The sequence below is a fragment of the Peromyscus leucopus genome, chromosome 16_21 (assembly GCF_004664715.2).
Source record: "Peromyscus leucopus breed LL Stock chromosome 16_21, UCI_PerLeu_2.1, whole genome shotgun sequence".
Lineage (NCBI taxonomy): Eukaryota > Metazoa > Chordata > Mammalia > Rodentia > Cricetidae > Peromyscus > Peromyscus leucopus.
The window spans coordinates 32584211-32599099 of record NC_051084.1 but is presented as its reverse complement, the minus strand read 5'-3'; the positions used below and the strand labels follow the sequence as shown (position 1 = coordinate 32599099).

At 41.7% G+C, this 14889-nt stretch overlaps 1 protein-coding gene and 1 pseudogene across 2 annotated transcripts in view; one reads left to right on the top strand and one right to left on the bottom strand.

The window, feature by feature from the left end:
- Stox1 (storkhead box 1) overlaps positions 1–14889 on the bottom strand; it is a 65315-nt gene that overhangs the window by 33906 nt on the left and 16520 nt on the right. The window lies entirely within an intron of this gene.
- On the top strand, positions 12213–13081 carry LOC114701120 (annotated as a pseudogene).

Genomic DNA, 14889 nt, shown 5'->3' with positions numbered 1-14889 from the left:
GGGATACTAGGATTCCTGCAGTTGCAAACTTCCTGGAGCTGAGGCAGGAAGGTGCAGGACCCGGGGGAAAACTGCTAATAAAACTAAAGCTGGTGGGAACGGCACAGTTGTGCGCTTTCCTACAAGTCCCAGGTTGATAGGTCCACAGCTGCAAAAAGAAATCTGAGAAAAAGCTTTCCTATCAGAGTAAGGACCTTTCTGGGAAAACAGTAAAGCTGAACTGTGTGTGAAGCAGTTGTGCTGCTGAGTCAGAACGCTGTCTGGGGAAAGAGCCCAGCCAGGCAGAACAGAACTATCCAGGAGTAAAGCTTTCTTTCTGTCAGAGAAAGCACCTCTTGGAGAAAGCTTTGTTTCAACTGACTCCCTGAGATGAGGGAGTGTAGCCCTGAGGGGTGATTGCCTCTGGCATAAGCTCTGTCCTTGAGCACCCAGACAAGCAAACACAACCCACTGGGGGACTGGGCCAGGTGAAGGCCTGATGAGACAAAACACCTGTCCTAATGGGAGTTTAGAAATGACAAAAACCTCCCTTGTTAGATTTTCAGTCTGTACGCAAACCACACAGACCCCGAAAACAAACGGACTAAAGCCCCTACCTTCAGTAGCAGGGAAAGCCACCACTGTAGTGTCGGAAACTGTTTCTGGGGTAGAGGGGCTAAACTGAGACCAAAGTGGGAACTGTCAGGGAGAAAGACTCGGAAGAAACAGAGGGGACAGACTCCTCCCCAGAAAATGCATGACCTGACAAAGCTGCTAGAGTTTGAGGCAGATTCGGTGGGGAGAGAAAAAAAGCCCCTACCTCCAAAGGCAGCTAGCAGAGGTACAGAGCCGCAGACAGATAGCTGAAGCTCTGCATCTGGGGAAGGAAGGAACAAGCAAAATGAGAATAAGATCAGTGGGAGAAAATCTCTCTGAAAGAGCTATGGAAAAGCTCTGTTGCAAATGATCTTGTTTTTCACTGACTGGCTAAGGCAAACACAAGCCCCGAGGAAAGTTGCTATCAGAAATGCCAGCCTCAAATAAAATATATATATATAAAAAGAAATGCCAGCCTCAATGCCGGCTAACGAGGCAGGTGCAGTTCTGATTCGGGGGCCAGTGTCTGATGAAGGAGAAACACCTGTTAAAGCCAGCTGAGAGAATAGAAATTTCCCAACGTCCCATACATAGCTGAAAATGTAAAATGCTTGTTCAAATCTCCTGTTGTAAAAGCAAAATTTGTTCAAACCTCCCGGGCAAGAATTTGTAAGCAAGTCTAGTAAAAGAGAACCAGTTGACTCTCAGACCCAAAAAGAACTATGGGAAATGAATGATATAAGGGAAATGATGTAAGGGACTGATATTAGGGACTCATATAAGGGAAATGCATTCTGGGAAAGGTAGTTTTTCTGCTAAAGATGGCGACATTGCCCTGAAACACTTTTGTCAGCTCTAAAATTAAAATACAGCTTTTAAAAGAATAAGGAGGAAAATCGTCTAAGGGTTTAAGTGTCAGCTCCAATGAAAAATTGAAAGGATACGGAACTAGGCGCTTCGCGGTTTGGAACTTATTGTAAAATGCCTTATTTACCCTAATAGCTGTGCAAAGTTTTTACGGTAGTTGGATGACAAAAAGCTACCTTTAAGAGCAAACAAGCCACTTTAAAATCCTTAAAAGAAGGGAAAGCAGTTTATACACTGAACGTTGTCTTAGATATGAAGAAACTTATGTTGAAATGAAAAAAGTTCTTTGCCTTTTGAACAAACTGCCTGCAATGAGTAATTCCTTTGCAAATCTAATAAGGAGACAAGGAAACAGGCTTTCAAAAAGAAATGACTGCTTTATAGATGGGAAACAAACTTCAGAAAATCTAGCTGTCTTACAAAAGAGTTGCTTCACCTGAAAGTTCCTTATATGAAATCAATGCTAAATATTACTAGCTGTTAATAAAGATAACATCCAGAGTTAAAGTTAATGAAGTGAAAATACTAAATCCTGAAACTCAAATGAAATGGAAAGATCCCTGCTTGGGATTATGGAAGGGTCCTGATCCTGTGTTAATGGGGTCGAGGACATGTTTGTTTTTTCACAAGAGAATGAAGCTCGGTGGTTACCGGAGCGTCTGGTAAGGAGCGTGGAACTAAGAAAAGTCAGTTCCAATGACATTTCCTATAAAGGAACCAGAATGAAAGTGTCTCGATTAGTATTTCTGAGGTTTATGTCACTGGTTGTTATGCAAACAGTGAGGAAATAGAGTTCAGAGCTGTGCTGCTTTTGGCTTTACTAGCTCCTTTAGAAAAATACCTTATATCACCTAATAGCTGTGCAGTATTGGCGAAGAGCTTTACAGCAGCTAAATACGGTAATTTCACCCTCAGCGTGAAGTTTTTCAGTAGAGCAAACCAAAAGTACTGCTGTGATAGAAACGTTTGTTTGAATTGAAGTTCTTAGGGAGCTATTATGAATTTGGGTGAAGGGACAGCCTCTAGTTAAAAACGGTCTACCGCTGACAGTGCATCTCTGCCGGTTCCAGAAAGGCTGAGAGAACTCGGCAACTTTGGGGTGTGGCTTCGTCCCAAGAATGTTACAATCCCCTAGCAACAAGTATCACAACTCTATAATGACAACACTCACTAAATCCCAGTGCTTTATAACAAAGCTGACTATGAACTCTAAACTTTAGAAATGATGTACGTACTTCCTGTCTAGTTAAGAGAATCTTTCTAATAGAGATGGTGATAATAATTAAGAGTAAGAAGTAGAAAGACGAAAATAATATGTGAGTTTGTAAAAATTCTGTCTTGTTATATCTGTGTTAAGAAATCTTTAGGTGTTTGCTAAGTTAGATATATGCTATATGGTAGCCTATATAAGTTTGTAAAATAGATCTATAGAGTTCCTTTAAGAATATAAGCTTGCAAGAAGTATCTAAGGTAGTCTTAAGACATGTAGTAATAAGCTTGTAAGATGCTAGTTGTAAATGTAAGTTTAAATAAGAAATAAGATGGAATGAATATAAGTATATAAGAATTAATAAGAAATATATTTGCTAAAGTAGTTCTATAGTTTCCTTAAAGTATAAATAAGTAGATGTTAATATGTTGTATGTGAGTTTGTAAAAATGTGTAAATGTTGAATATGAGTCTAAATGCTTTGCAAGGCAAAAAAATGTTATATGTGAGTTTGTGAAAAAGTGTAAATGTTAAGTGTGAGTCTTATTAATGTATATGGTGAAAACACCTGAGACACAGGAGATAGGGTCCTAGTAGACTGCAAAGTAGGCAGTCTGAATGGTTTCAAAAGCTCCAGAAGCCTTTAAGAAGCTAAGAATGGCGGACACCAGAACCAGCAAAAGGCATCCACAGCTGATATCCGTGGAATATCAACACAGCACAGAAAAACCTGAGCTAACATCAAAAACAGTGCGGTTTAGAATACTACTGTACCTAAAAAGGTCTCTGGCTTGAGAATAAAAGTTCAGAGACGCTTGTTTGAACAAAAATTATTAACTGCAAAAGGTTTTGGTTGAAAAACGTCTCTTCATATTTGGAAGTGAAAGCCTGATACCAGAATTTTTCTTGTTTGAACTTTTTGAACTTAAAAATGAGATAAAATTACAAAAAGATTTTGGTTATGGATTTCTCATATTTGGAAGGTTAGTGCCAGAATTTATCATTTGAATTTTAAGACTTAAATGAAATAAACAATAGAGATTTCATTGCAATGGGACAGTTGAGTAATGACCTAGGAACAGTTTTCTGGAATTGGGTTAAAAATGGAACTGTTTAAATGAAGAAATGTATTTCTACTTAGAATCAAGATGCAATTTTGTGTATGCATATATGCTTTATTAACTGGTGATTTATGAATTGTTTTGTGGAACTGTTTATGTAAAAATGGAATTACTTATGGAACTGGTTTTGTGTTACAAATGGAACTGTTTAAACAGAAAAGTTTGGGTTTTCTAACTAGGCTTGAGATTTTTGCTTAAAATTATAAAGAAAAGGGAGAGTTAATATTCCTTAGTCTATTTAATTTAAATTGTTGTTTGAGTGGATTAATGTCATGTTTTGTTAGTAAGAAATGCAAATGGGGTATACTGAGACTACTTTTAAAGTGTGTAAAGAGTTTTATTAAGAAACTGCTTTTGGCCGGGCGGTGGTGGCGCACGCCTTTAATCCCAGCACTCGGGAGGCAGAGCCAGGTGGATCTCTGAGTTCAAGGCCAGCCTGGGCTACCAAGTGAGTTCCAGGAAAGGCGCAAAGCTACACAGAGAAACCCTGTCTCGAAAAACCAAAAAAAAAAAAAAAAAAAAAAAAAAAAAAAAAAAAAACTGCTTTTGGATGTTTTGCTAAAAAGTTTTCAAAGTGTTAATTAATGGTTAGATTGAAAATATTGCTTTTCAATATGGGTTTGTAGGAATTGTATAAGTTTGGGTTCCTCTAAATAGGTTTGAGTTTTTGTTTAAAAATTATAAAGAAAAGGAGGAGCTATGAGATTGAATTATGTTCACAGAAACCTATTGATATTAATGCACCCTGGTTTTGTGGAGTTGAGGAAATATTTAAGTTTGATGTGAATACATCGAAGTTTTTCCTATGTTCTGTTAACAAGAAAATTCAAATGACTGAGTTAAAGTTGTAAGATGGAGAAAATTAACTATATATAGCACCATATATGCTAATTCAAATGGTTCTGTTAAGAGTTTTCTTTGAGTTGTAAGATTGAGAGAATTGTGACTATGTATAGCGATATTTATGTTAACCTGTTAATGGTAATGATGAAGCTAAGGGATTCTTTAAGTTTGTAGTCACCGAGTTTTTGGTTTAGAAAGGGCTTGAGGCAGCTAAGACTGCTGTGGTCACCTTGGACCTAATTCAAAAGAGAAATGCCATCTATATCATCCTCTACTCCCATACTGGGAGGTGTAACAGCTATGGAGATTGCTATAAGCCATTAATAGTTATTTTTTATATATTAAGAAGGGGGGACCTGTGGGAGCCCGTTCTGGGGTTCCTCGTGGCTTTTCCCAGCAGGTCCGAATAGAGGATGATCAGGACCACGGGCCTGAGTGCAGGTGTCTGAGATGGTCTGCACTTGGCTGTGCTGGGGGAGGAGGTCTTTTGCTCCACCCCTGGGCCAGAGATAGTCGGGGCCCGTTGGAATAGGTTCCAGGCCCTCTCGAGGCTATCCTTTATTTTCTATCTGTTTATCTCCGCAAGATTCTCCCCTATAAATCCTTCTATCTAATATTTCCTGCTGATTGCACTCAAGAAAACTCTGGGAAGCTGTGGGGGTGGTGGGTAAACGCCCCACACACCACCATCACCAGCTGGCCTAAAATTCTTCTTGCAGCAAAGTCAGGTTGAAGCAGCAGGGTGGCGGGGTGTGGAGTGTCCTCCTCAGAATCTAGGTGACTGCATCACCTCTATGCCGCTGATGTTCTTGGCACTCCCAGCCCACTATAGATGCCCCCCTCCTTCTTGAAATGTCATGGTTAGATCGCATGTTCTGGCCAAAGGGAACTAAAAGGTGATCTCCCGGGTACTTAGACAGTCATCAGAAACACTTAAGCATTTATGAAAACCCTGAAAGATCAAGCAACTTGGGGTGTGCTCTGTGGGCGGCTTCCCACAGTGAGAAAAATTCCACTAGAAAGGAAACAAAACAAAAAGTCTGGTCCTCATTTCTGCACTCACTCATGCCTGCTTAGCCTCGAAGGCACTGAGGTTGGCTTCAGCTCAAGAGGCTGCTACATGGAAGAATTTGCTGCAGATTTTTCCTTGCAAGCAATAACAGTATCCGTTCAAGTTATTAACATACCATCCAGCTATATAAAGAGCATACATCTTGGGGCTGGCTCAGTGGTTAAGAGTACTGGCTGCTCTTCCAGAGGACCCTGGTTCAATTCCCAGCACGCACATGGCAGCTCATAACTGCCTATAACTCCAGTTTCAGGGGATTCAACATCTTCACACAGATGTGTGTATATATATCAGGCAAAACAGAAAAATGCACATGAAATAAAAATAAATTATTAAAAAGAGTATGCGTCTTGAACTAGGTTAAAACAGTAATTTGGAGAAGCTACAGACTTGTTTTGTGTTGAGGCAGGCTCTGTCTATATAGCCTTAGTTGTGGAATATTTAATTATGTAAAGATGTGTTGCACTGGTTTATGTTGTGGAATATTACTGTAACTATGTAAAGGTATATACATTTGTTTATGTTGTGGAATATTACTCTGTGTAAAGGTGTGTTACATTTGTTTATGCTACATTTCTTTAATTATGTAAACATATGTTGTTGTTTCATCTTGCCGGACTAAGGCACCTGATTGGTCTAATAAGAAGCTGAATGGCCAATAGCTAGTCAGGAGAAGGACAGGTGGGGCTGGCGGGCAGAGAGGATAAATAGGACGAGGAATCTAGGCTCGAGGGAGAAGAGAAGAAAAAAGAGAATGAGAGAAAAAAAGAGAGATGCCTGGGGCCAGCCAGCCTGGCAGCCACCAGCCAGCCAGACACAGAGTAAGACAGACAAAATAAAAGACAGGTTAACAAAAAATAAACAAACAAACAAACAAAACACTGAGGCAAAATGTAGATGAAGAAAAACAGGCTAAAATAAGTTATAAGAGCTAGTGGGACAAGCCTAAGCTAGTGCCGAGCATCATAACAAATAAGTCTCTGTGTCATGATTTGGGAGCTGGTTGGTGGACAAAAAGTGTGTTACACTTAGCTGTTTTGGAGCTCACTATGTAGACAAGACTGTCCTGGAATACATAGAGATCTACCTGTCCCTAACTCTCAAGTGCTAGGATTAAATGCAGGCATCACTACGTTATTTGTATAATAACTAATTTGGTTCCTGTCCTAGTGTGGGTTTCTACTGCTGCAATGAAAGAGTTTGTTTGGCTTACACTTCCATATCACAGTTCATTACCAAAGGGAGTCAGGACAGGAACTCAAACAGCGCAGGAACCTGGAGGCAGGAGCTGATGCAGAGGCCGTGGAGGGGTGCTGCCTACTGGCTTGCCCCTCATGGTTTGCTCAGCCTGCTTTCTTGTAGAACAGGACCACCTGCCCAGGGATGATATCACCCACAATGGGCTGGGCTCTCCTCCATCAATCACTAATTAAGAAAATTAATTAAGATGCCTTACAGCGGTATCTTTTGTTTGTTTGTTTGTTTTTCAAGACAGGGTTTCTCTGTGTAACAGTCCTAGCTATCCTGGAACTCACTCTGTAGACCAGGCTGACCTCGAACTCAGAGATCTGTCTGCTTCTGGCCCCTGAATGCTGGGATTAAAGGCATGTGCCACTACACCTTAGTTTATAGCTGGATTTTATAGAGACATTTTCTCAGTTGAGATTGGTTCCTCTCAGATGACTTTAGCTCGTGTCAAATTGACATAAAACTATCCAGAGCAGTTCCACTACAGGATTTTTCTTGGGGGGGGGGGGAGTGTTGTGTCAGGGTAGTTTTGGTGCCTGTCATAGATCTCGCTCTGTAGACCAGGCTGGCCTCGAACACACAGAGATCCACCTGGCTCTGCCTCCCGAGTGCTGGGATTAAAGGTGTGCGCCACCACCGCCCGGCTCCACTACAGGCTTTTAAGGTAGATCTATAGTAAATTTGAGATTTGTTCAAATAACTCGAATTGGATTGGAAGTCTCGAAGAGTGAAGCTGATATCACGGCAGTAGAATTAACGACATCCTGCCTCTGCCTCTGGAGGTCTGCAGGCACCAGCTGGGCAGCTGCCATTTAAGACAAACCCACAGTGGATTCAGTCCTAGCTTCTGCTGATCAGCTTGGAACAAAACAGCCAATAAGGAGAGGCGGGCGGATCTCTGTAATCTCAAAGCCAGTCTGGTGTATATGGGGAGTTCAGGGTTACATAGTGAGACCCTGTCTGAAAAAAAAGAAAAGAAAAGAAAAAAGCCAACAGAATGGCGTATTGTGGGAAACTTAACAGCAGTCAACTGTGGCAAAACCCAAGGGATACAATTGTGTGGTACAGACAGAAGTCTTCTGTGTTTCTGCATGGGCAGACCACTCTGAATACATCGAGCCAGAAACCTGAGTTCCTAGAGGTTTGGAGAACTCAGCTACAACTGTAGAGAGGGAAAACTCCACGCGACTCAGAGAACCCAGAGGCATGTGTTTATCCTCCCAAGGAACAGGAGGCTCAGAGACGTCTCTAGGGTGAGATCTCTGGAGAGATGTATTTACATTCCAAAGAGGTAGAGAAAGAATCCAGAGCCTTCTCATCTGGTCTTCTCACAGCAAAGGTTCCCCCTCTCCTGGGGGAAGAGAAGAAAGGCTGCTCTGTGTGGAGCGGCATCCAGCAGGCCCTGGAGGGGTGGCTCCATGGTTACGAGCACACTGGCCGCTCTTTGCAGGGGACCTGGGTTTGGTTCCCAGTACCCACATGGCAGTTCATCTGGTTCCAAGGATCTGGTACTCTCTGCTGGGCTCTATGGCCACTGACTGCATGCGGTATACTTACATTCATGTGGTAAACTTACATGCATGCAGTATACTCACATACATGCAGGCAAAACACTCACACACATAAAGCTAATCTTTTCCTTAAAAATGAAAAAGAACAGTTTCCATCTCTTGCTCAGTGTCACCCCAGGGTCTCCGCATAACAACTAATTTGGTTCCTCTTTCGGGGTGTCAGTATGAGAAAGCCAGAGACCCTACTCCTCAGCAAAGCAAATCTGGCAGAACCCATTAAACACACACACACACACACACACACACACACACACATTTCTGTACTGGTTATAAAAGTTTCTGGAAACGGGGGCATTAGATGGCTCAGCAGGTGAAGGCGCTTGCCCACAAGCCTGCCGACCTGAGTATATGGGGAGGTCAAAACCTACACGGTAGAAAAAAAGAACTGACTACCACAAGTTGTCCTCTGACCTCTACAAGTTCAAATGCCTTGGCATGCACACTCTCCTCCCTCCACAGCTAGCAAATGTAATTAAAAAAACTAAGTATCTGGAAATTTTTCTATAGGTATGTGCCAAAATGAAAACAAAATTAAAGAAGTTTACTACAGCTTGGGAAGGAGAATGAGTTTGTGGCAACTGACCTCTGACCTCCACACAGACTCTGCTCCAGCTCTTCCTGACAAGGCTCACTTCCTCCATCCAACTGGACCTGTTTGCATTAGTCACATGGATGTAGCTGTGATCCAAAGTGCTTAACTCAGAGGGAGGGATTTATTTCAGGTCAGAGTTTCACAGCTGAGAACAGAACTGATGAAAATGTGAGTTTAGGTCCACTCACAGGACTCTGCATCCCCTCCACCACCCTCCTCCATACCCAGATACATCCTCCTTGGAGTCTAGCCTGGCAAGGACCTCTGACCTCTGCATCCACATCTTTCCCACATCTACCAGATTTAGCCTGGGGACCACAAGGGGTCCACCAGCAGAGGCGGCTTTCCCTGCCTTGATTGCAGAAGAGGTCTAGGCTTGGGCCTATATCCTCCTTCGCTCCCTCCCTCCCTGTCACATCACAGGACCTCCCACATCCTGTCCCTCCCTTCCAGCCCCACGGTGCATCAGCCAGCCCCCTCTGCCCATCTGACTGCATTCTACCCACACCACTTCCAGCCTCTAGACTTATCCCCAGGCCTACATCTTCTCCTCTCCCCGACCCTGCTCCATCCATAACAAATGTAAAACAAACAAATGAAGTCCACATGCCCAGATTTCATTGCAGGAATACCAACAACATGACAGATTAAGCCAACATCTTCTCTCAAACCCACCAGTCCTATACAAATGCTTGCCAATGAGAGTTACCTAGATGAACTCCAGGACACAGAAATTAAAAGAACAATCTATAAGGGGTTGGCGAGATGGCTGCTCAATGGTTAAGAGCACTGACTACTTTTCCAGGAGACCCGGGTTCAATTCCCAGCTCCCACATGGTGGCTTACAACTAACTGTAACTCCAGTTCCAGGGGACCTGACCCCCTCACACAGACATGCATGCAGGCAAAACACAAATACACATTTTTTAAAAAGAAGAAAAAGAAGGAGCCAGCAGTGTAGTGCATGCCTTGAAGAGGCAGAAATAGGCAGGTCTCTGTGAGTTTGAAAACAGCCTGGTCTACAGAGAGAGTTCCAAGATAGCTGGGGCTACACAAAGAAACCCTGCCTCAAAAAAACCAAAAACAAAACAAAAACAAAAAAAACCAAAAATCAAAAAAAGATCATGAACCTCCTCAAAGAATTAAAGGACTTGAAATCAAGGAAAAGGAGTTAAATGTCATCCAATAAAGAGATAGAAACATCAAAGAGGGGCTAGAGAGATGGCTCAGAGGTGAAGAGCACTGGCTGCTCTTCCAGAGATCCTGAGTTCAATTCCCAGCAACCACATAGTGGCTCACAACCATCTGTAATGAGATCTGGTGCCCTCTTCTGGTGTGTAGACATACAAACAGAACACTGTATGCATAATAAATAAATAAATCTTAAAAAAAAAAAAAAAGAAAGAAAGAAACATCAAAGAGGCCTGAAGCCAAAAGGAAGGTGGACTGGAAAAGAGCCTGACTGGAAGGAAAACTTGGAGAGTAAGGTAGCATGATCAAGTGGAAGATAGACTAGTAGGTCTCAAAGATAAAAATAGATCTGGACCAAGGAAGCAAGGAACATGAAAAATTAAAAACAAAAACAAACAAACAAACAAACAAAAACAGGAAAGGAACACACAGAAAATGTGGGACACTGTAAGAAAAGCAAACCTTCAAATAATAGGTACAGATGGCTGGAAGTCAAGATCATAGAAGAAAACATACCCAAACTAAAGACAGACATACCCTTACAACTACAAGAAACACACAAAACCTGAGTGCGGTGGCTCACACGTTTAATCCCAGCACTCAGGAGAGAGAGGCAGGCCGATCTCTGTGAATTTAAGGCAAGCCTGGTCTTACAGAGTGAGTTCCAGGACAGCCAGGGCAATGTAGAGAGACCTTGTTCCAAAAACAAAACAAAGAGTACATAGAACATCAAACAGATGGGACCAGAAAAGAAAACTCCCACAGCATATCACAGTGAAACACCAAGAACACATAACAGTGTACTGAAAGTCACAAGGGAAAAGAGAATAACATTAGAATAACACTGGAATTCTCAGTGGAAACTTTGAAAGCCAGAAGACAAAGAAGCAATGCATCCCAAGTCTTAAAACATGTGACAACCAACGTCAAATAATATACCCAGCAAAACTATCTGTCATGATTGAAGGAGAAAGGAAAAGTTCCCATGACATAAACAGCCCTAAAAATGTACATATGTATACATATATACATATGTATACACATATATGATGTACATCCAACAACCAAACCTAAGAAAACTATAGAAAGCTTTATTTTGGGCTGAAGAGAGGATTGAGCACAGCCGAGAGACTGAAAAGAAAAATACAAAGCCGTAATTACCTAAACACAAAACACCACTGACAATATAAACACCACCACCAAAAATCAATGGCACAATGACCACAACACACACATTTCAATAATAACTTTGTATATCAATGGCCACAGATCCTGAATCAAAAGACACAGAATGACCGAATGAATGAAGAAGAAAATCCATCAACCTGACACAAGCTTTAATGCTGGGCACCACCTTAGAGTAAAGGATGGGCTAAGGGACTCCAACCAGACGGGACCAGGGAGCAAGCAGGTGTCGCTGTCTAGTGGCTGACAAAATAGATTTCAACTAAAGCTAATCTGAAGAGATCAAGATGGACACTTCATTCTAAACAAGGGAAGTGTTAACTTAGAAGACATTACTATCCTAAACATATATACACCAAACCCTGGGGAGCCCACTTTCATAAAAAATCTACTACTGGAATTAAAGAGACAGATTAAGATCAATCCATCAATAGTAGGTGATTTCAGTACCCCACTTTCTTCAATAGACAGTTCATCTGGGCCAAAAATACAGAAACCTGGTATCTATAGAATATTCAAACAGCAAAGAATACACATTCTACTCAGCAGCATGCAGAAGCTTTTCTAAAAGAGACCACATTGTGGGACAAAAACAAATCGTTACAAATTCAAAAAAGAATGTGAATACACTTTTTGTATTCTATTAGACCACAATGCAATAAAACTTAAAATTGACAAAAAAAAAAAAATCTCCAGTAAATATGAAAACTCACGGAGATTAAACAACTCCTTCGTAAAGAATGAATGGGTCAAAGAAGAAATCACGAGAGAAAAACTTCCTGGAACTAAGGGAAAATGAAAACACAATACAGCAGAACCCCGAGGACCCACTGGAAGCGTCCTGTGAGGAGGTGGGTAGCTAGCTCTAAGTGCCTACATTAAAAACAAATCACTCTTTCCATTTTGTAAGATTGCAGGTGAAAAGCTGAAGAGCCTGACACAAAGAAGAAACTGTGGCCAAGAAGGCTGGCGGTGATGCTCCTGCCACCAGGGCAGCCAAAAAGGGTGACCCTGGCGCTAAAAAGCCAGAGAAAGGGAAGACCATTGCAGCCTAAACCCTCCTGGTTAGAGAATTGGCAGGTACTCTGGATCTGCTATGTATTCTGGGAGGCCCTGTAGAAAAGGAAATGGTCAGCTGCAAAAGCTAAGGTTGAGAAGAAGAAAAAGGAGGTGATCTTCTCTGCTATCATAAAAGCAGTTGGTGGAGATGGGAGTGGTGGTACCCGGGGGTTAAACTTTGCAGAAAGCCTAGGTATCATCCAACTGAGATGTGCCTCTTCAGTCGGAAGGTGAACAAGCTGCGTGCCAGCACCACTCCTGGGGCCCAGTCGATCATCCTCACTGGGCACCACAGGGGCAAGAGAGTGAGTCATTTTCCTGAAGCAGCTGGGCAATGGCTTGCTTCTCGAGACTGGACTTCTTGCCCTCTCCTGAGTTCCTCTGCGTAGAATATACCAAAAGCTTGTCATCACTACCTCTACAAAAGTTGATATTAGCAAGGTTAAAATCTCCAAACATCTATCTAACCAAAGCTTACTTCAAAAAGAAGCTGGGCTGGAGAGATGGTTCAGCCTTTAAGAGCACTGGCTACTCTTCCAGAGGCCCGGAGTTCAATTCCCAGCACCACATGGTGACTCACTAGACACAAAGAAACCATCTATAGTGGGATCTGATGCCCTCTTCTGGCATAAAGTTGTACATGCAGATAGAGTACTCATGTATGTAAAGGAAATAAATAAGTCTTAAAAAAGATAACACCTGAGAGACAGAGGCAGGCAGATCTCTAATGAATTTAAAGCCAGCCTGGTCTACAAATTGAGTTCCACAGGACAACCAGACTGTTACACAGAGAAACCCTGTCTCAAAAAAACCAAAACAAACCAAAACAAAACAAAACAGCAGTTGAACAAGCCCAGGCCCCAGGGAGGGCAAGAGCTTCAACACAGAAAAGGGGAAATACGAGATTACAGAACAGAGCAAGGTTTACCAAAGATCAAAGCTGTTCCTTGGCACCAGGGCTACCTGCAATGTAGTTGTCTTTGACAAATGGGATGTAGCCTCACAAACTGGTTTTCTAAATTGCTAACAACCTAATTAAACAGCTGTATATGATGAAAAAAAAAAAGCTGGGCAGTGGTAGTAGTACACCCACCTATAATCCCAGCACTCGGGAGGCAGAGGCAGGCGGCTCAGTGAATTTGAGGCCAGCCTGGTCTACAGAGTGAGTTCCGGGACAGCCTGGACTGTTACACAGAGAGAAACCTTGTCTCAAGGAAAAAAAAGAAGAAGAAATCAGAAAGAGCACAAATAAATGCCTTAGTAATGATGTAACTAAAAAAGTTGGAAAAATGGCTGGAGAGTGCTGTGGGATGGTCTGTATGTCAACTTACTCTGATTGGTCAATAAATAAAACACTGATTGGCCAGTGGCTAGGCAGGAAGTATAGGCGGGACTAACAGAGAGGAGAAAAGAAAGAACAGGAAGTCGGAAGGAGACACTGCCAGCGGGTGAAGACACCAGTAAGCCACAAGCCACATGGCAAGGTATAGATTTATAGAAATGGATTAATTTAAGCTATAAGAACAGTTAGCAAGAAGCCTGCCATGGCCATACAGTTTGTAAGCAATATAAGTCTCTGTGTTTACTTGGTCGGGTCTGAGCAGCTGTGGGACTGGGGTGACAGAGATTTGTCCTGTGGGCAAGGCAGGAAAACTCAAAGCTACAGGAGAGTTGCCTCAGTGGTTAAGAGCACTTCTTGTTGTTGCAAAGGATGCAGGTTCAGTTCCCAGTACCCACATGGAGACTCATCACCTTCTAGGGCACCAGGCACATATGTGAGGTGCATGCTGGCAAAGCACTCATACACATAAAATAATTTTTTAAAAAAAATCTAAAAAAAAAATTTAGTTGAGAAAAATTAACGAATCTAATCTAAACCCAGTCAAAGGAAAGAAATAATAAAAATCAGAGCAGAAATTATGAAATAGAAACAAAACAATAAAAATAATCAATAAATATATTGGCTGATTCTTTTAGAAAATAAACAAGACTTACAGACCCTGGTTTAAGTAACAAAAGACAAAGAGGACACAAATTAACAGTCAGAATGAACAGGGAAACATTACAACAGACACCAAGGAAATTCAGAATACTGGAATATTTTAAAAACTTGTACTCCATGAAGCTGGAAAACCGAAAAGAAATGGATAATTTTCTAGATTCAGCCAAACTACCAAAATTCCAAGAAGATATCAACAACCTTAACAGACTCATAACAAATGAGGACATTGAAACAGTAATAAAAAGTCTTTCAGGACAGATGGAGTCACAGCAGAATTCTGCCAGACTTTCAAAGAAGATCTACAACCAATCCTTCTTAAAACTATTAAAAAAGATAGAGAAGGAGCGCTCCCAAAT